The 20,621-nt window shown below is 42.8% G+C and overlaps 1 long non-coding RNA gene across 1 annotated transcript in view; it reads right to left on the bottom strand.

Moving 5' to 3' along the window:
• The window catches only part of LOC119006759, a 65,329-nt gene that overhangs the window by 3,379 nt on the left and 41,329 nt on the right, over positions 1-20,621 (bottom strand). Inside the window, exon 4 of the long non-coding RNA XR_005070880.1 lies at positions 8,023-8,092. This is a non-coding gene — a long non-coding RNA (uncharacterized LOC119006759). The remainder of the gene's footprint in view (positions 1-8,022; positions 8,093-20,621) is intronic.

Genomic DNA, 20,621 nt, shown 5'->3' with positions numbered 1-20,621 from the left:
TGACAGATTAGAAAGAGGCTCCAGGTCAGGGGTCCAGAGGAGTTGGGAGGGGGTGGGCAGAGAGCTGGTGTTGTGGGAGAAAGCAGTTGGGAGCCAAAAGACACATGAGGAAATTTGAGCAGCGTTCTTACAGTAGGCACTAAAAGCCTCTCGGGGTGTCACACCTGGCAACCCCCTGGGGGTTTTCTAACGGTCTCCGGCAAAATGAGAAACGCTTTCATTGTTTTCTCTGTTTTCTTGAAGATTTTAGTCCTGGTTGGTTTGGTAACACATGTTGTTAGTGGTGGTAACAAAAAGTCTGGTTTAGAACTACAGACCTCCCTGAGCAGCTTGTTGGCCAGGAATACAGCAGAGGGGCAACTGGTGTTTCAGTCCACAAAAAGCTAGGACTAGGACTAGGCTAAGACAGAGGCTGACATTGAGGCTAATATCATTGGGATAAAACTTGTGACTTTGTAATTCAACATTAACATTCCATATACACGTGTTTACTGTGAATCCCTTGTGTGTAGGTAGGCAACTTAATTCCTACGAGGGAGTGACGGACAAAGGGTGTCATTTGCCCCTGACCTCAAGAATGAAATACCCAGAGTATCTTTGCATCTTCTGATCGATGGGACAAGACCGAGTGTGTGATGTGCTCAGGTTTGGGTAGATCTGGGAACAAAGATGACAATGCTATGTTTAGGAGAGGTTTTCTAAAGGTTAGTGAGCCTTTGCGTCAGTTGTTATGGTAATAACACCTGACAGTCTCCCGTGTTAAGTCCAGCATTTTATTGATCCAGCCAGACCCGTTCTCTGTGCAAACTTACTTGATGTTTGAAGCTGTTGCCCGATGTTGCTCCCAGCAGTATTACCCCACCTGCTAGAGGGCTTTGTCTCCTAAACGTTAGCATATCAAATTTTGGGGGCCGAAACAACTGATGTTGTTGTTCTTTCAGGGAGGACAGTCTCATATTTCAACACATCCTCATACCTAAACGAATAGGATGATATGCCAGTGACTCCAAAACCAACATAAGTGTTGCACCATACTACTGACAGGTGTACAGTACTGATGGAAACTACTGGGTAAGGTTAAGGGAAACATTGAGGTTTGGGTTAAAATAATGACTACTTCACCTGACATCCTCCTTTGCTGCTGTTATAATTAGTATATAAAATTATGTCATTATGTTTAGGTAAATAAAATGATTTAGGATTTCAGTATTACAGAATGATAAAAGTGACTAAACTGACTTATAGATAGAAAGTGCTGGCAGTAAAAAATCCCTAAGGGGAACCGACACCAGCAGATCTTCACGCTGTCGGGGCCCCGGGATCAAGTCAAATGGCGATTCATGACCTGTAATGATTTTTCACTTGAGGGTCCGTGACATGAAAATGTTTGAGCTCCCCTGCTGTACATACTTATGATAGGCAAGGCGCGGTGTGTCACAGCATGGCATTTATGTTCATGTGACATTATCAAAATGCTCATATGACAGCACACCAATTATGTATCCTGACGAGACGACACCGGAAAACATTTGGCACTTCCACTCTCGCTGACATGACCTTTCACTGTGATCCTGCGTTCCTCCGATGCATGTCCCCTCCTGTGCTGCCCTCTCTCCTTCTCTCTCTCTCTCTCTCTTTTTTTCCCTCTATTCATAGCCTCCGTCCCAAGGTAAACCACCATTGGGTGGATGCTTTGTAGCGGAAGCTTGTGAATGTTTTCTCTCCGCGCCACTGTTATTTATTGCCCGCTGACAGGGCCATGAATTCCGGGCCAACGTGAAACTCATATTGTTATCAAAAGCATAAAATTCCTATCACTTTAGGTGTCAGAGCAGAGACAAGAAAATGAAACAGGTACTCATAAAGGCAGCGGGCGCCATAAATCAGCTGGAGGGGCCCGCGCAAAGGAGACGCTTGATTAAATAAGGGGAATTAGGTATTTTTGCAAAAGCGGGAAATAACATTGATCTATGCCCCTGTCAGTAGCGAGCTTGACACTATTGTGTATTGTTTATTTTTCTTGGGTATTTATAGTAGTCAATCTCCCTCTGACTGAACGGTGTGAGTGAGAGAACATCCTTCGACTGCCATGTGTTGCTGTTGCTGGAAAGCTAGAGGCAGACCTATCAGGATCTGAGTTCGCCTCCTCTGGTTTTCTCAGCGATTGCGACACCGACCGTATCCTGTAGCTTTGTTTACCAGGACATATGTGAAATGAGCCAACAGGACGACTGTTTTTTTGCTGCAGCGCCATAGGCATCAAGAGGCAATTTAAGGTCAGTCAGGGGTGAGACACTTCACTAGTTTATACCAGGGTGCAATCAAATTTCATTGCGTCTTACGGAAAATCCCTTTCGGCAAAACATTTCTATTTTTTCCTGAAGTGTCTGATATCTATTTAATAAGAAGAAGTCCTGTTGGTAGGAAAACGCAGTAAAAATTGTTTTGCCTATGAAGGCTGACAGACCTTGTGAAGCCTGTTTCATTGTGCACACTCTGCGGAATGTGGACCAAGAGTTTGAATTTTACTCCACCGATTTTCAACAACAACAAGACAAAAGAGTGATGTCACTTTGAGGCATTTGTTCTCTGAAGTTCCCCGTCAGCACTTTCAACCAGAACACCCCCCGAAGTAAGATTTCTGACTCGAAAAGTCCAACGGATTTCATCAACCCTGTTGGTCTGTCTTTTTTGTGTGCGGTCACATCAGTCCTATACACTTTACTGCCCAACTTCTGTCCATGGACATGTTGATTTGGAGTTTGTATGCACACAATGGAGTACAGACTTGTATTGCAAACAATGGCAAATGTGGCTAATGCTGGTTTTCCAGTTTGTTGTCCTGGAACACGGTCAACTCAATTATGTCATTCCCAGCTTGGACTATACATGGGATGAAAAAAAGATGATCTTGCTGGTTCTGCTGCATAATTTTTTTTTATCCTTTTATCCTCTTTTCAAACATGATATAAACTGTCAAAAAAGAGCTCAATCATTAGTTGAAAATATACACCCTGCATGTTTTTTCTCGGAAATTAGGGTCAGAAAAGCCTGTTAGCCAACACAATACAGAGATATGACATATCGTCAATGACACATCTCTCTAAAAGCAAATTTTGCTAAGCAGCACGCCCCTGTTCCATGTTGTTCTCCCTAAATGTATAATTTCAGTAACGTCCCCCACTATGATTTGGAGGTGTCTGCATGGCTGATGGGATCAGTGAACTCCGGAGAGTGGGGTGACGACCTTCCACCCCATCCATCACCCAGTGATGGACATGGGAAGCCGGTCCCTGACAGGTTGGGGGGTGGGCGGGGGCTAGAGGGTACAAATGGGGTTAAGGATAGGGCCGGAGAGGGATCCTGGCGACTGTGGTATGATGGCTGGAAGAACAAGGGGGGGAGGTGGAAGTAAAGAAGCATGGCCAGGATTGAGGTCAGGGATATATGATTGGGGTATTAGATGGACCACAGCTAGTCTGGTTCAGTGTTTGTGTGGGGGGACGAAGATGGATTATCTGACTGTTTTTGCATGTCTTATGTGTCGCAGATAAACAAAGGTGAATTACGTCATTTTGCCAGAATCTTTCTCTCTTGAGATTTTTCTTTTACAGTACAGGACATGAACCGGTTCTCCCGCTGGCATTTGTGAAAGAGCCGGCTGAACCAACACAAATGATGAATCTGGTAATCAGGAGCAGTGTCACTCCATTCTCCAAATCTTGCCGAGGTGTAATGAGTCTCCGAGGGCCACTTGTTTCTTGACTCCCACTGAAACGAGGACCAACGTCATCAATCTTCAGAGTGGCTGAAGTGGAGTTGACGCCTGTCTGAAGGTGCTCCCCCCTTTGTTGATTTCTTTCTCGGGGAGCTCAGTGGAGAGCCCACGCTCCCATCACACGCCGAGAGAGCGTGCGCACGAGAGGGAGCGCGGGGTGTGGCAGCACGCTGTGTGGACAATGAACAGCAAAACTCCAACTGACACGGCCGGTATTGAGTGAAACCTCGCTGTGCAGCCAGGATGCAGAGTGCGCACACACACACACACACACTCACGAAAGGATGGGGTTCAGTGACGTTTGACCCCGCGATCCAAACGCCTGTCAACACCATATACCACCATGGGTTTTTCTTTTTTTTTCTTGTGCATGACAGTGTGTGATCATATGTTTTCCTCTGTCTGACCTAAATGCAGTCGTGTCTAGACACTTTTTTTTTTCCGCTGCTGCATTGGTTATATTGTGCACCTCATGTCAAAAGTTTGCTTTTTTTCAGGAAGTTAAACAAGACTCCTTCCCCTCTCCTGTCTGACAGTAGCTTCATGCTTGGCATAGTGAAACAAGGAACAGGCCTGGGGTGAGCTGCCCAGTTCACTCTCACTCACAAATCTGCGGTTTCAATGCTTATTATTTCTGCAGCGCTTCTGATGTAATTTTAGGTGCATGTATGTTGTTGTTGTTTTTCTGTGAGTGTTGTTCTGCCAAAACTGATGTCTTTGCATAACACAAGGGTGCTATCATGTCTTAAAGCCATAATCAGGCTAAATCTTTATGCTGTAAATAAGGATAAGCTTTCGTTATAACCTGGAAAACAACAGGGATTGACACAGATACTGTATGTCATAATCTTGAAGATTTGCCCTGATTCATCCTGTTGTTTCTGACTTTCTTCTGCGCATCAAAATATTTGTGCAAATGACTACGTACGTCTTCTGAAAGTACGGGGCGGGGGGGTGGTGCGTGATCTGTTGTTAGCACTTACGGTGTGGAGCGGGTGAAACAACAAGCTGCCCTTGCTTGTCTTCTGCTGGCCAGGGCCCTCAGTGGGATGGGCAGTTTGTGAAATGACAGGACATGCCAACAAATTGCATCACTTCTGCCTCTGTGGCCGAGGACAATGGGCCACCATATGCCGAAGTGGGGAAATGAATGGTTCTCATTTGTGCTGGCACCCCGAGCCCCCACTCCCCCCGACCCTGCTGGGGCCTCCATGGCACCGAGGCCGACACAGATAGACGAGCCCACCCTCTGCCACGCCGCAGTGCTGCTGTCCACCACAGGATCCCCCTAAGCTGACACGCACATCAGTGGACATGTTATCTGGTCTATGGAAAATTAATGATGAAAGATAGATTAATTGAGTTATTTTAGTATCATTTCACAAAGTAGTGCTGAGATAGAATTTTTCAAACTAAATATTAAACACACTGAAGTTTCAGAATCAGTCATATTTGACTTTTTGCCAGTTTGTCTGATTAATTTGGAAGAAATTTAGACTAATAATGGTATGAAAAACATATTTTATATATAGGGACATGCAAATTTGTGTTAATGTCTCTTTATTTGTGTGTGTGTGTGTTTGTGTGTGTGTGTGTGTGTGTGTGTGTGGAAGTGTGCAAGCCTGGGATGATAGCAGATGATTAAGGAGTGGCTGCTCTGTTGACATGAGATACTAATGAGGATGAAATGAGAAGGTCAGGGCTCGTCTCCAGGAGGGGGACACCACCTCCTCCTCCCACCACCAACACTACCACCACAACTTCCCTTCCCCCCTCCTCTCCTTGTACCCCCTGGTCGCCTCCCTCCTCAGGATGGACGGCTAATCCTCCTCTTAATCGGCACAGACCAGTACACACACTTGTATACACACACAAACACACACGTACACACCGAGGCGCCTCTGATCAGGCACTCTGCATCTTCATAATGGAGGTAATTAGCAGCTCAACAAGCTCAGCTCAGCATTATGATTAGCACCTCTTTTTGAGCGTACTCGAAATCTGACCAGCCTGCTGTCAATCTACTCTGCTCTACACTGCCAAAAAAAAGAAGGCATTAAAAACAGTTTATTAGTGTAGGGATTTCAGCTGGATAGTTGCTTCTTAATCTTATTTGAACAATGTTTTGAGTTAGTCATTAACTTTTTATTTTCTTTAAAGGTGCAGTAGGCTATTCTGGTGAAAGATTCGACCATTCGCACACCCACCCAAAGCGTTGGGATTTGAAGACCTGGGAATGAGATTCAACTATCAACTACATAGCTCCAAAATGACTTATTGCACTCTTAAAAGTTCCAAAGTTTTGAAGTCAGCCACTGGAGGCTGCATTGCTGAAATTGTTTGACCAAAGCAAGTGGGTCAGCAACTGAACTATAAATACTGACCCCCCCAAGGGTTCAATATAAAGAGACAATAATTAGTCATCTAAAAATGTGTTAATTTCATAAAGAAATAATAAGCATGTTCAAAATGCTGGAGTTTTTGAATGTTGGTTAATCTAAAACTTGAATGGGTAGACATATGCTTTTTCTAAAAGGTATATAACAATATTGGGTAACTCAACCATCACTGATAAATGATAAATTGATAGTTTATTTGTAATTAAACGTAATAGTAAGTTAGTTTGACTGTTAACAAAAGATTAAATGCTTTACCTCCATCAAAGAGGGTACGTTTTTGTGTCTTTTTAGTGGTTGGTTTGTTACCAGGATTAACAAAAAAACTACTGAACGTATTTCCCTGAAACTTGGATCGAGGATGTGTTTCGGCCCAGAATAGAACCCTTTTCACTTTTGGTGCATATTCAGATAAAGGAATGGATCCAGGAATTATGTTCTCACTTTCTTTAACATTAAGAGATAGCACACTTGTTTTTTTGGCATTTCCAATCTTTTGTCAGGGAAATATGCATGGATCCTAATGAAAAAAATGTGTATTAATTGGCTGGTATCTCTGATTTAGTACATTTTAATCTTGGCATTGGTATTCATTCTACAAAGTGTCATTCTAGATTGTTTATTGTTGCAAGTGGCCGATTGAGTTTGTAAATGATTATGAAATACTGTGTAGTTAATCTATTAACATTATTTTTCTGGTCATTATGAAGTTGCAACTCAATTTATGCCCGATTAACCTTAACAATAGATACAATTGTCCAATTAACTACAAATGTACCATTTCTTAATTATAGTTGTTACACCATATTAGCCATTTAAAGATAGGACAGTACAAAACATTACAAGCAATTTAACAAAATGACAGAAATTGCACCTTAAACATCTTGGGGTTGATATTTTATGATTTAATGATGACAGATACATGTGTCATGCAGCTGTCGGTCATCACCAAAGCAATCAATGACTAATGCAGCAAGGGAGGAATGTAATGATAGGATATCCGGACACAGGTAGGAGTGATGTGCGCCCAGCGATGCAGCGAAGCGACCTGTGTGAGTGCAGCGGCGCGCTCACTAATGGAGGTGCGAGGGTCTCTATCAGCACAGTGAACTGCTGACCCCGACAAGAGGAAGGAAGTACTCGGCCAGCTGCACGCCATTTTTCATCTCTCTGATAGATCTCAAAAAGAGAGGCGTGGAGAAGGGGCAGAGGGAGAAAGAGAGGGAAGGGGGGACAGGGGAAAGGAAAAAGGGGCGTGTCCGATAATAAAAAGAAGTTGGCCCTGTGAAGTGTGGCGAAGTGTTGGATGGAGGCCTCCTAAGCCGTGACCCCTGTGATTTTAAAGAGCGTCTAGCTCACCTCGTTAATCAAAGGCTGATGCGTATCACGGTGACCCCCCCCTGCTGTGCACCGCCCATAACCCCACCTCAGCCAGGTCCTTATTGCACTTTGTCATTTTTCACAGGAGGTTCATGGGAAGATCAGGATCCTCAGGTTGCCACACAGTGCCTTGTGGGAAGGGTGTGTGTTGGATTTTTATGTGTTTGCATCAACGAAAGGTGAAGATCAAGATCACGGTGCATATAAAGACGAGGTTTTTTATATGACACACGTGCTTAATGATGCATTATATCAGCCCTCCTCAAAAGGAAACTGGATTTTACATGTCATACTCTGTTTACAGAAGTACTACTTCATGTATAACAATCTTACAAACAGCCTGTAATAATCAGTGAAACATTTTATGCTCGCATGAATTTGCCACGTTTGTCATTTATAATGTAGAAATTCCTATGTTAATGACCTACCACACATTGGTGCAGGGTAAATTCTAATAATAAAACTCACGTGCTAATCAATGCCTTTTTGTCACGCGATTTCCTGTCCTGCTGGGCGTCTGACTTTCCCCTTCCTCCTCCTGCAACAGAAAAAATGAATGCAGTTGCGGAATTTAAAAAAAAAAAAAAAAAAGAGGTTTTGAAAATGTTTCGAGGCTTAATCAGCAAGCTTTGATTTTGTTAATCAGGAAGAGACAGATCTGCACCCACAGAAAAACCCACCGGATATATTTATAGATCATAAAAAAGTTAGTTCATACGCAATCTTTTCCAGCAAATCAAACACAGGCACGATGAAAAATATACTCGAGAGCTTCACAAACATGCCGTGTATTAAGTGTTGCTTCGCTCCTGATTGCTCTGTTTGATCAAGAGCGAGGCAGAGAGAGAGAGAGTGTGAGTGTGTGTGTGTGTGTGTGTGTGTGTGTGTGTGAGAGAGAGAGAGAGGAAGAGAGGGAGAGAGGGAGAGGAAAAATGAGCCTGCCAGTGGTTAATTGAGCATACAGATTCCTAATGTGTCAGGCGGTGGCCTCGCAGATGAGGGATGGCACTTTTTTACGATGCATCTTCCTTTGTTTCCTCTTTAAGGCTAATGAAGTCGGCCTTCCAGTCGCCACCTGGGCCAGACACTCAGACACCAGAGACACTCTCACATCCCATTCACAAAGTCTAAGTCATCATCCTCAACACCCCCCACCCCCACGACACCACCACCACCACTGCAACCACCCTCCACCTTCCGCCCTCAGCCGGGCCCAAAGACGAACACACACACATGCAATGACACAGGCTGTATGTGAGAATACGCACGCACACACGCACACACACACACAGGGTTGGACTATCAGCTGGACGTTTGTGATAAACTCACACTCTGGGCTCATGTTTACAGCAGATTCATTATCAAAGCCGCAGACCTGTTTATTTTTACTGTCTCAAAACAGCAAGCATCCATTATCCAAAGATTTTTTTTTTTTTTTTGTCTCTCGCTTGTCTTTTTTTTTTTCCTACATGCCTTTAGGTCACCCACTAATGAGCTTAACACCGAGGAAAAACGTGGAAGCGATTAGACGAGGCTCGGCTGTTTGAGCAACGGGGTGATGATATTGTACCTTATGATTACACACATTTATATCAGGAGAAAACAAGAGAGGCCAGAAGGTCTGCCGCTTTTTTTCTTCTCACAACGACATCCGGTTGGGTGACTTCTCGTGGGTATTTCCCGCGTGTGAGCAACTAGTGAATGATGATGGCTGTGGCCGGGCGGCCTCACGCTCCCTCCTTATCTTTGTTCTGCTTTTTGCAAGGTGAGCCTAAAAAACCCTCTGTCGCTTCTGCTGTGGCAGCTCAGGCCAAGTAGTTCTGGTCACCCAAACATGTTCAAGGTGCTCCATGACCATATGTTTGCTCATTGGGGAGCGGAGCAGGGAAGGGCTGGATTCTGTGACCTTCACCCAGCTTGAGCAATGAATACTCCAGGCTCCGCTCGCTTGGGTTCATGCCAGGTGAGCACAGTAGTCGAGCATCCCAGACATGCAACCGGAGCCCGGCAAGCGTTCGGCAGCTACAGGCACACGGAGAGGGTGGATGAGAATGGGTGGGGAATGACTAGTTCTTAACGTAACCAGTTCTCTGCTCTGTGGAGATCAAATTTGTCCAAGCAAGTGTTTAAAGGGGAAGAGGAAAATAAGGTCCCCAGAACTGTTTGAAGCTGGAAAGGTGGCAGGGTCTGCCAAATATAAACAAGGGGTAAGTAGGTAAAACAGTATGAATTTGAATTGAATTGAATGAATTTCTTTTTTTTTTTTTTTGATTTTCAGTCATGGACATGAGAAGAATGTGTTGTTTAGGCATAAAAAGGGTGGTAGAGGTTTTTTAACCTGCGGGAGGCCATCAGACAGTCCAACAGCGATTTGCTGTCATATTTGAGCTTAAAAAATTCAAACATTTGAGGCACATTTTAAACAGCTTAAAATTGTGTGCTGTATATAATCAGGTTTTCGAACCTACTGCTGGGTGTCTGCTGGGAAATGAAACAGCTTCTGTTTCTCTTTCTTCTGTCTGTCGTGATATGACATGTCATACAGGGTGAACACTGCCCAGTGCACTTCCTTTAACTCAAAATTCAACTTCCATTTTTTGACTTGTTTCATTTTATGATATCGATTCCCCATTTAGTAATATTCAGCTCTGGCATTTTACAGCAGAAATGCCCCAAACAGTAGCAACAGTTCCTTGTTTTAGTTCTCTAGGGTTGTAGGCCAAAGGCCAGTGGTTTTACAAGCCCTCAGGGCCAGTATTATGATACATATCACATATCACAGAGTTTTAGTTTCAGCTTTAGCACTTTAAAGGCCAGATTCAGGGCCAACAATGACATTATTATTATTATTATTATTATTATTATTATTATTATTATTATTATTATTATTACTAATAATAATAATAATAATTATCATGATCATTATCATTATTCATAATCATCATCATCATTATCATTATTATTATTATTATTATTATTATTATTATTATTATTATTATTATAAACTATATTTGATATTCTAAATATAAATGTATATGGACCATATTGCTGACTGAGAACATATAGAGATAATACACTCGACTTTCTCTAAATTTTTTGAATTAAAACATCAAAATACATCATTAACATCACAGTGTTTTACATATTTTTTATATTGTATTTCCAAAGATTACTTTTAATTTCACCTTACTTTCAAAGCACAGTAGTTGAATTTCATAGCTTTCCAGCGGAGTCCCTTCACATGATTTGAATTAATTGTTTACTTTTAACCTCTTTTAACACCTACTCCTTCTTGAGTTATGCCATGCCCATGGCTGCAAAGTAAACAACAGATTAAACTGGCGCTGATAACTCAAAATGTCTGCACAGTCGAGTCAACAAGGGATCTTTATGGGGAGGGAAAGGGCTGAAGGAAAACGCCATTAGTCTCCAGATAATTTAAACATGTGTTGGCATTTATCTTGGTGGTCCATGTCCGAACACTAATGACAAACTCTCGTTATTAGTGAACTGAATCAAAGCCAAAGGCATGCCCACCCAAAACTTTAATCCGTTAATGTTCCCTGCTCTTTAATTTGGTATTACGAAAAAATACACTGCATGCATATGTACAGTAGTTCTTCAAAGTCGTATAAATACAGAGTAACACAGCATATATTGGACATGGCTTCTCTCTCTCTCTCTTTCTCTCTCCCTCTCTCTCTACCAGTCCTCCACCACCAAACTTTATTTTCGTGGGAAGATTAAATATTTCTGCTTGAGAACACCCTTTAAACTATGAAATGACTGCTGTCACTGACAGACAGAGCCCCCTGTACACACACACACACACACACACACACACACACCACGCTCCCCTGATTTTGGATGGATAGATGGTTGAGGAAAGGGGGGGGGGGGGCTGAAATATATAATCTCCTGAAAAGAATGAGGCCCTCTGGGATTGTCTCAAAGTGGCCCCTCTTTGCGCTGGGGCTGGAGGAGAGTGGGTGAGTGCTGGTGGTGTGGGTGGGTATGGTGGATGGGTGTGTGTGGCAGGGAGGGGAGGGGGTGGGGGGGCTACAACATGGCCACTCCACACTGTAACCTGAGCCAGAAGGGGGCCAATCTGTCAAATAATTAGCTGTTGCCCAGCACAAAGGTTTTATTTGCAGGAATTTCATCGAGGCGGGATTGAATAATATGTCTGTGTATTGTGCGGGGTCATGGGAACATCATCTCTTACTGGTGGGCCATAAAAGACGGCTAAATGATAATGAGAAAAGGCTCGGGTAATTCAATTCCTCAAGCGTTGGTTTCCATCTTTCTCCCTTCCCCTCCTCCTCCTCCTCCTCCTCCTCCTCCCTCCCTTTCTCTGAGACTTTCTGTCCTTTCTCTCTACTTGGCTAATTGCGGAACTTCATGTTGATGTTGAAGTGATTTTATTCAGCGAGCAGGAAAACATATGCTGACGTATGATTTAAACGGCGAACAAAGATGTTCACAGTTGATCACATTTGTCGTCTTACATATTGCTTTTTTGGCATGGAATTCATGCATAGACATTTTCCTTTTTGTTGTGCAATGTGAAGCGAGCAATGAAAAAGCGATAAATTATTGAATAAGTAATCCAAAATCTGAATTTTAAACCACTCATATCTGCTCAACCATCTTTGTCAATTTAAATTGTACTCGCTCTTAGTTACCACCCAGCTACATATGCCAGATTGTTTTTCATCAAGATCCATGCATTATTCCTTGAGAAACACCCTATCGCACAATGTTAAAGGAAGGGAGAAAAAAAATGTCACACCAAAAGTTGATGGGCTCTATTCTAGGCCGAGACCCATCATCCATCTAGGTTTTGTGGAAATCGGTTCAGTAGTTTTTGTGTAATCCTGGTAACAACCCAACAAACAAATGAAAACAGTGAAAGCATAGCTTTGTTGGTGGAGGTAACTAATAACTAAGCAGGAAAGAAGGAAAGAAGGAAAGAAAGAAAGAAATAAAGAAAGAAAGAAAGAAAGAAAGAAAGAAAGAAAGAAAGAAAGAAAGAAAGAAAGAAAGAATGTTTTAACACTATTCAAATACCCTAATATTAATATTTTGCTGGTGTATTGAATGCTAAAATATAAATGAATAGATAATCAGCAGGATGTGCCTCCCACTCCTAAACCCACTGGCTCAGATGTCTTTTTGTACATTGACCTCCGACCTCTAAGAGCAGCCAACCAGTAAGTGGATAGTGTTAAAAGGGATTGATTGGTTTGTGGTCTATAGATGATTGTTTATATCATTCCATACTGGAGGTTTGACCTCTGGTGACCCCTCTGTGGACCAATCCGCTGAGAGCCGTGACCTGCATCCATTTGCAACAGCGCTAATTAGCTTTGACGGGCCTCGTTTCTTTTTTTTTTTGCGTTGAGGTTGTAAAATGAAGCCCTGCGGTGCCCTGATTGAAGAAAGACGCGGCGTGGCTACTCCACCTCGTGCCTACCATTTCCTCCCGCCGAATGTCAAACACATTAAACTTAATGTACCAGCAAATCTTACTCAATTATTTGTATGTTGTTGAGGTGTGTGTGCACGCGTGTGTTTATGTGAGTTTCTCCTGGCCCTAAATGGTGTTCATATGTCAGTGTATGTTCAGCTGTCTGAGCACACTCAAGCATGCTGGTGTTTACATGTAAGAGGGGGGGATGAAGTGGGAGAGACAGAGTTTCACTGGCATGTCCATGTGGGATGAGGTTACACATCCTGCAACACATTGCAGAGGGATGAGGGAACTTGCTTTTAAGTAAAATAATTGGATTATTGCATCCTGCGATCTCGCTAATTATAATGAAAGCAAGCTTACAATTTTCCAATTATTATTCTATGCCGATTCTGTTCCTCTCTAATAAAGAGGAGCAGTGATGCAAAACAAAATGCCAGGACTCCATTTCCTGTCTGTGCCTTAGAGCTATTCGGAGATGAGGGACGTACACGCCCTCCAAATATCACCCCCACCTAGAAACATCTGACTCCAGAGCAAACACGGCTCCCAAAATGACATGTGGCAGTATGCAAATTGTTGCCATCTACAGTCAAATACAGACGTGATCTTTTATGTTTTAAATTAGGCACAAAAATTATCGAGGCTCACAACACTTTTTGTCTTTGTTTAAAAAAAAGTGCGCAAACTGTAATATGTGAGATCAAAAGGACAGTACAGTACAGTTCATGTGATTTATGCTCCACTGTGTCCTTGGTTACTAGGCATCAAACCGACATGAGTCACTGACTCTGCCTCTGACAAATCATTGTATTCAATCTCCTCCCCTCGCAGTATCTTCCACTCTCTCCCTGCTCCTCCTCCACCTCCTCCGCATGCACGAGCACACACACACACACACATACACACACACACACTCGTGCCTCTCTGTATCAGTCACTCATACGTCTCTCTGCCCTGGCTGTCAGTCTCCCACCAAATTCCCTGGATCACACTACATCTGACAGTATTTCATCTTGGATTTGAGGATAAGTGAGAGGATTTCAGTTCAAGCTCGGAGCTTAGCATGAGAACGCCGCTCAGTGTGAAAAGCTAAGGGTTTACACGATGTGGGATCCCCCACCCTCGCCCCAACCTCCCCCCCTTTTTTTTTCCTCCAGTGTTGCTCCCTCACTGCTCCCCTCTCTCTCTCTCTCTCTCTCTCTCTCTCTCTCTCTCTCTCTCTCTCTCTCTCAGTCCCCCTTCGCAGGCTTTTGTTGATTTAGCTGTGAGTGGCTGCCTGACACAACATTGGCTAACTCCTCAAGGAGCTAAATACGGCTAACCCCGTTGCATAGTTATTCTATCGCTGGACTCCAAGGGGAACACAAAAAGGATGTATTTTAATTAAGCAAAACCCAGGGGCTTCAGCATTACTATAACCACATGAAGGTGGAGACGGTGAGATGAGGAAAGGAGTGAGGACGGAGAGAAATTGTAATGTCTGAAGAAACACGGCCAGTTAATGTGGGCTAAATCTTGTATATTCTCAGAGTGACTGCAGAGTGACACATATGGGATGGCCACTGGGATAGATGATATTTTGAGCTTTAAACTTTAAACTTAATTGATAAATGGCTAAAAAATATGGGTGCCATGTGAAGTCAGAAGGACCAAAAAGTCCCTAATCAATGACACCAATTTGCTGTCAAATTTATAGATACAACTCCAACCTTACTGAAGAGACTTCATCTCCACCAATCAAAAACCAGCGCAGCACTGTCCAACATTTGTTTTCAAATATCAATCCAGTAAATGGTGAAAAAAAACAACAACAAAACAAATACTATAATTATATAATATATAATCTTTTAAAAGATTTGCATCTTCAGGAAGTGTCCACAAGTACTGAGAGATGAACCAACACTTAATGGGTTTCAGTCTTTTCTTTTTTTATTCAGTTGATAAAAATATAGAGCTAGAATGACACTCTGTAGAGCACTAAACCTCTGCCACAGCCATGTGATCAATTCAGTCGAGCCTAAATGTTTTGCTGTAAATGAGTATCACGACGAAAAGCAGTCAAAATACCCACTCTGGTTGGCTCTATCCCTATTTGCAACGCTCCTACAACAGCATACAGTATAACATGTATCTTACACTGGAAGGAATCAAATCCTGTACAAACTTGAAGACAAGTGTTTGGTCATGTTCCTCCGTGGCACGGTAAAAGCTCCTCTGTAGTGACAGTGCTTCTGGGCTGTAATATTTGGGTCTCTATTGTAAAACAATGCAGCGGATTTCCGGCCAAAACCAACAAGGCAACACACACAGAGTAAAATACAGTGCGATGGCAGACATAAACTGCCAGTCTTCTTGGTTATTATCTCATCTACATATAATTACAGTAATTACACTAGCGCCTTCAAAGTTCGGTGGTATGATTTATTTTGCCTGATGGTGAATTAACTGTCTACTTGTGTGTAGCGCATTTTCCTGCAGCATACATGTCCAACAGACTCTAATAACAGGTGAAGGGTTAGAGTGGAACCCCCACCCCCACCCACCCACACACACACACACACACACACACACACACACACACACACACACACACACACACACACACAGACACACACTGACACACACAAATATCCGCAGCATAGGTTAACCCTGGAAATAAAGAAATAAAGGCATTACATGGAGAACCTGAGGAGAATCCTGAATGCCAGTTGGCGGTGGGAAAGATGGATTGCCTGAATTCTCCACCAATCACCAAACAACACATTGGCTGCAGCATTGATTGATGAAGTATTTAAGTCGTCAATCTCACATCACCTGCTTTTCTTGTCCCCCACCCACTCGCCATCCACCCCCCCAGACCAAAATGGCAGCAGAAAAGCTATGCTGTGTCTGCAGATCGGACGAACCACTGACCGATGGTGAACTTTGAAAATTTTCAGCTTTCAGGAGCAAATTTAATTCAATAATAAATAGAAGGAGATCATACTGTATATTTATAACACTGAGAGGAGAGGTCAGGAGGTTTTTAGGGACATGCAGCTTGGTTCAAACAGAGGTCTGTGCTTTGTGTGCGTTTAAATAAGTCTGCATACCTGAATGACTGAATGGGTTGATTGCAAAACAACATATGATTCTTTGAAAAAGTATCAGCATTAGACAGGCTTACTGGAACCTGGACGTATCAGACCTTTGTTGTACAAAAAAAAAATTTTTACAAACAGGAAAAGATCGTGGTTTGGGCTAAAATGCTTTTGTTGGTTACGTATATTAAGTTTTGTATGTATGTCTCCTGTTGTGCGTGATGGAAGCTAAGTACGTTGAAAATAAGTTGTTGACTTTTGGTTTGACATGGCATGTGAACAGCGATCTCTTGGGTGTGTTTGACCCGCCCATCCAACCAACCTCATCCACATGCAGACTTAACACTGTGTCACTCGAATTCCTCCTTTGGTCCCATCGTGACCATTTCAGCCTGTATCAGTCACCACCTTAAAACAAACAGAAATATTAGCTGCTTTTTCAGACCACTTACAGATGTTCTCCTGGCGAGGATGGGGTGGTGTGTTTCCACCTTCCGTATTAAATCAGTCATTTTCGAACCTGCACATTATGCCTCCGCGGTCACACTTGCACCGCTTTCTAGCAGGCCTCAGTGTATATAACTCAGCCCAACGCTATTGATTACAAATCATGATTAACAATAATTATATTGATAAAAATGGAACATTAGCCATCACCTCTGACCTTATTTGCAGACCTCTTTGTACTCTATGATGTATTCAATATCATAATCATGCTTGAGTACACTTGGTTTGAAAAGACGGGGGGTGGAAAAAAATCAATGTGATTGCGCTCATAAGCAAAGAGAAAAAAAATCACACCTGCAGATATTGTGTTGACAGCGCTTTGCAGAGCAAACACAGAGCCGCTGTCCTCCTCGGACTTATGCTGAAGAGGCCATTGATCCACGGGTTAACCTATTCTCCTGCATCGGTACAGCAGCAAGCCCCTCGGAGGAAAGCGACCCCCCCCCCCCCCCCTCCACTGCAGCCATCGTTTCCCTCCACTAATATGATACCCCCCGAAGGTTCTCCACAGACCTCATTCCTAATCAATGCATGTGGTTGGTGGGATCATCCTGTCTCTGCAAATTAATGACTTCACTTTTTTCTGTGGTTTCATTCCATTGATTTGTTTTATTAGCCCATTGATCTCCATGCACTCCCCTCCTCGACCCATCCTCTACTCTCCTCTACTATGGCCACAACTGACCCAATGCTTCCTCTTTGCTTATCAATTTGAGAGCTGATGGTGTCAATTCTGAAAAAAAAAAAAAAAAAAAAAAATGTGCTTCCTTCATCAAGTCACGACCTTGGAAAAAAAAAAATGATAATGTGGGAGTGGTGCATCCTGTAGGGATCTGAACAGTTAAGTACTGAGTCTCCGCCGTTCGCTCAACAGTTGAAACAACCACACTGTCGAGATGCAACAAAAGGAAAAACTTTATATTTTCCATGTCCGAAAATATGAACATCCAGGTTAAAGTAATCTGCTTTTACGAGTTTTAACGCAACTGTCATGGTCTAAATCACTTAGACGTTCATCTGGTCAGGGCTCGGCGGCTCTTATTAACAGCCATATCTAACTCTCTCCCCTATAATTCCCTTTGAGATCCGAACAAAAGGATAGGAAGTGCTTTACTCTGACAAGTCAGACTTCACTTCACAGGAGGAATTACAGCTTTTCATTTTCTGTCACTGGAGCGTTTTAGTGAGGTGCCCCACTAGCATAACGATGTTCTTTCTCTCTTGTTTTATGACTCCAACCATGCACAAAGAGTTGATTCGCAGTAATTACATGTGAAGAAAAAAAACAAAAAAAACACACAAACGCCGGCGCGTAGATGTGGAGTTTAGGGTATGATCACGGCGAGAGCACACACACTTGATACTCTGACGCTGAAAGAATTATATAGTCAGACATGCAGGCTTACACCCATGAGAGAAACAAAAACACACAAAGAACCCCCAAAGAAAAATAAAATTCAAATGTGTGGTTGTTCAGGTTAGCCCCATGTCCATCAGTGCTTCTGTCTGAAACCATTAAGATAAACACAGTTGGGGATTCTGTGGCTGGCCGCGGTTACACATTATCCTCTCATAGCTGCTGCTGTATTATTCCTGTCCTCCCCGGGCCATCAAATAGTGACACATGCCTTCTAAGAAAACAAGCTGAAGTAACTCTAGAGGCCGTAAAATGTCTTGGCCCCACCCGTCCTCCCTCCTTTACCGAGCCCTCCATCCTCCAAGCCTCTCTGTGTAGCTCTCTTGCTTTCTGAGAGCTATCACTCCTTAGCTTGGACTGTGAATATTTGCAATCTAGTTGGGACAAAATAGGGCTGTCAAACTGAGGAATCATCCGAGAAGTCAACATTTTAAATCACAATTACACGGTAGAGGAGGAGGCAAAACAATAGCCAAATCACTGTCACCCAATCTCGTGACACATGCGCCCACACCATACTGGAGGAAAGCGCGTTCCTACGGTAAGATATGGCTAAATCCTGACAATGACCATGTTCAAAGATGAGAGAGGCTCTATCAAGCACCCCATTCCCCCCCGACCAAACTGCATGTTTATCCAGCTTGTGGGAATTCCTGTTCCTCAGGATGGATCTGGAGTCGTCATGACTGGCGATATTCCCATCCCACCCTGCCGGCCTCTTTCATGGAAATCACATCCCACACAGATAGAAGATTACTCACTTTGTCTCTACTTTAGACATTACACTGCTGACCTGGCAGCGGGAGAGACGACTTGTGTGTTTATATTTATAAATAACAGTGAGGTAAACCCCCGACGAAACTAAACACACCAACACATGCGAACACGTAGGCTGAATTTATGTTCTGGGCCAGAGCTGAGTACAATGACCACGCTTGTTCATACACGCAGTTAAGTGTTTACATTTTAGAAGGGGCACTCCATTGCATTTACACCTGTAGTTCAGTTTACTCATCATGAGCAGTCCTTCTCAGCTTTTAAAAACACTTGTGAAATGTCAGCTGTGGCCCTGGAAGGGGCTTTCCAAAGGAAAAAAAACCTGATGATGTCATCGAGGACATCAACACAAGGGCCTCATAACTTGTTTACAGACAGTCGATTTGTAAGATATAATAATGTAAGATTAACTGATTTTTGTAGCTTGATTCATGCTAGTGAATTAAAGTCACAATATTCTTTTTTTATCTCTATCTCTATTAAAACTAGACTGACACCCAGTAGAGCGCATACCTCCGCCAAGGCCCAGCAGTCCCGTTTAATTAAATCAGCCTAATCCAATATTTTAGAGCACCAATAAGTGCTCAATTATAATCATAACCACACTGCATAGGATTGTACTCAGGCGTATATACCAGCCACTTAAATATGCCTGTTTTTTCATCATATCTTTTTTTCAAAATCCATACATTATTTCTTGAGAAACAAACAAACAAAAACAACAAAACAAAACAAAACAAAAAAAGGCGGGAAAAAAACCCTCCAAACTCATTATGTTAAAAAGAAGTTTAAAAGATTTCCCGATCTGTCCCTTCTTCTCTGATCCACAGCAAAAGTTACTGGAATCTATTCTGGGCCAACACACATTCTCCATCCATGTTTCATGGAAATCCGTTTGGTAGTTATTGTATAATCCTGGTAACAAACCAACAAATAAGCGAACAAATGCACATGGGTGAAAACGCCAGAAGTAACAAGTCTTTTATGGGTGTTCATTATGGAATATATAAAACCAAATTGAGTCTTCCCATGAAACAAACCAAAAAATAATATTTAACCAGAGGTTTTCAGCAAAAACAAAAATAAGACCATACATATTTCCTTTACAGGACCTCTGACTTTCATCATCTTGATACTATTAGCCATAATGCATACCCAGGATTCAGATCATAAAGCTTAAAGGGATTAAACGTGCTGCTCTCCTCAGCACGTAAACAGGTATGTAATGTAGGTTTAGGTGGGTTTAGCCACTGCTTCATCCCTGCATCTTTCTCCTGTCTTTACATAAATCCTTTCAGGGCTTCTGGCAGCAGTTTCCTGCTCTTTCATCTGGCTCCCTTGTGGTAGGACTATTAGCCCGGCCTGTATACCTGCAAGTGTTTGGGATGCAGCTGGCTCTGGACGCTCAGTGCCTGCACGGGCCCAGAGGCTGCTGGGACCTGGGAACACTGGCACCAAATACCGATGGGTAATTAGACCTTCATTCAAGAGCAAATGTGGCAAGCATTAGACACAAGGCTCTTTCCGGTTCAATTCATATCTCCATCCTGGCTTCCTTCCCCTCCCTTGTTTATCCCTTTTTCTCTTGTTTTTATTTTTCCCATCTTGGGCAATCCCTAATCTTGACCTGCGATTGTTTTAGACATGGAAATTCGGGCTCCAACAGAGAGACACAAAGCTGTCACTCAATGGGGAGAAAAACATAACTCTAATTTCAGTCATTTTGTAAATCAAACCCAATTACTTTGAATAGAAAAAAGGACATTTTGGAAACTGGGATGACTCAAACAGCAATCTGTCAGCACTCAAC

Source organism: Acanthopagrus latus, chromosome 17, assembly GCF_904848185.1.
Source record: "Acanthopagrus latus isolate v.2019 chromosome 17, fAcaLat1.1, whole genome shotgun sequence".
Taxonomy (NCBI): Eukaryota; Metazoa; Chordata; class Actinopteri; order Spariformes; family Sparidae; genus Acanthopagrus; species Acanthopagrus latus.
Note: the sequence above shows the minus strand (reverse complement) of the source record. Positions and strands in the feature narration are given on the sequence as shown.